Source organism: Epinephelus fuscoguttatus, linkage group LG13 (genome assembly GCF_011397635.1).
Source record: "Epinephelus fuscoguttatus linkage group LG13, E.fuscoguttatus.final_Chr_v1".
Taxonomy (NCBI): Eukaryota; Metazoa; Chordata; class Actinopteri; order Perciformes; family Serranidae; genus Epinephelus; species Epinephelus fuscoguttatus.
Genome location: NC_064764.1, coordinates 9,078,309 through 9,079,998, shown reverse-complemented (window position 1 = coordinate 9,079,998; position 1,690 = coordinate 9,078,309).

Below are 1,690 nucleotides of genomic sequence, written 5' to 3'. Positions count from 1 at the left end.
TATGTAAACTGGAATGGATGGAAACTGTATCGCTGGTTGAGGAACAACCCCTTTTTGTTCTGGGTGCATGTCTTGAAGACACAAATTTAGCTTAGTCTAGTGGTTAATAATGTGAGAGACAACCTTGTTGAGTAATGTTACAGACACAGACAATGCAACAGATTCCAGAGCTTCACAAGGACATGTTAGAAAATGCTAATGTAGCATTAATTAAATATATGTGAGGGGGAAAAAACAAATCTGTATTTGCTAAATTTAAAGTGTATTACGTTCGAGAAGAATCACCATTGGCAGTTAAACACCAAGATTTAACCCCTGAGGTTAAGGCGTAGACAGTCTAAGTGACTAACTCGCTTACTGCAACTAATGTTATCTAAACATAAAATTTCATTTCTCCTCCAGCACCCTCAAGAAAAAGGTGGGTATTACATTTGCAGAAACTTCTACAATCCTGTTTTTTTAAGTTTATCATTATGGATTGATGAGTTAAACATTAACAGAAGTCATAAGGCTGCAACATAACAAAATGTGAGAAAAGTTAATGTATGTACAGTACAAGATGGTTGGGTAATCAATAAATACGCACACATGTTCAGCATCATTAATAACTAAGATTAACCCGATACAGTGTCAGACGATAAATCATGTTCTGCCGATTTACCATGTGCCACGCATCAGTGCAATCTGTGTTTTATTACATGTCACCCTGTCACAAACAAGCGACTCCAGATGTATTGCAGCAGCTAATCAGACAGTTACAGCCCACCTCCCCGCCTGTGGATGCCATTAGCTGCTGATGGTCTGCTCCCTTGGACACTGCTACAGTCACTACGTAATTGTGATGAATCGTTCCAAACTAAAGGCTCGACTCATCAGTATCTTGACCCCCTTCAAGGTAGATGAATTTACTTTGTCGAAGGAAATCCAAAGTGATACACTTGGATAAGTAAGTAGGTGACAAGAGGTTGAACTGACTGGATGAAGCGGACACGGGCAATTTGTCTCCTCTAAGGCATTTGGAGATTCATTAAGGGGCAGGTGAACAGGGAGATGAGGGGAAAGGCCTCCTGGTGACAACGGGACTTGTGGTTTTTGCCTGCTGAGTAAATTCTGCCATGCCAGCACACACACACACACACACCCACACACACCTCAGTCCTTTATCTTCAGTGTCATAATCAACTGGTCATACATCAGCGGGCCATCTCCCCGCTTTTGGGGGAGTTGGATGAATGTGTTTTGTGTTTGAAGCTCTTATTAGTTGTCGGAGGGGCAATTACAGGCAGGGATGAGCCAAATTTGTGGTAAAGTGTGCATAATATAAATAGATGGTGACCATTAGAAACACTTCACCAGGGTGTTAATCATCAGACAAATGTAGAATAATGCCATCCTATTTACAGTATCCACCGCCCAGCTTCATAGCCTCAAAAAGCATTCAGAACAAAACATGTTTTTGCAGGGGGAAAAAAAATCCTGACATAGGGGAAATTCTGCTGTGGCTACATTAATCACAATAAATTGATACGGACGTAAATGTAGTGCTGTTGTTCATCTAGATGAATAGCCACATACTCGCACCTCCTCCAACCCTGGAGTTTCTCTGCCTGGTCCCTTGAATTGATTGAGGAAGTGTTAGCACAAGTCGCTGACGTGGAAAACCTGCTGCGTCTCTCTGCCAGCATATGGG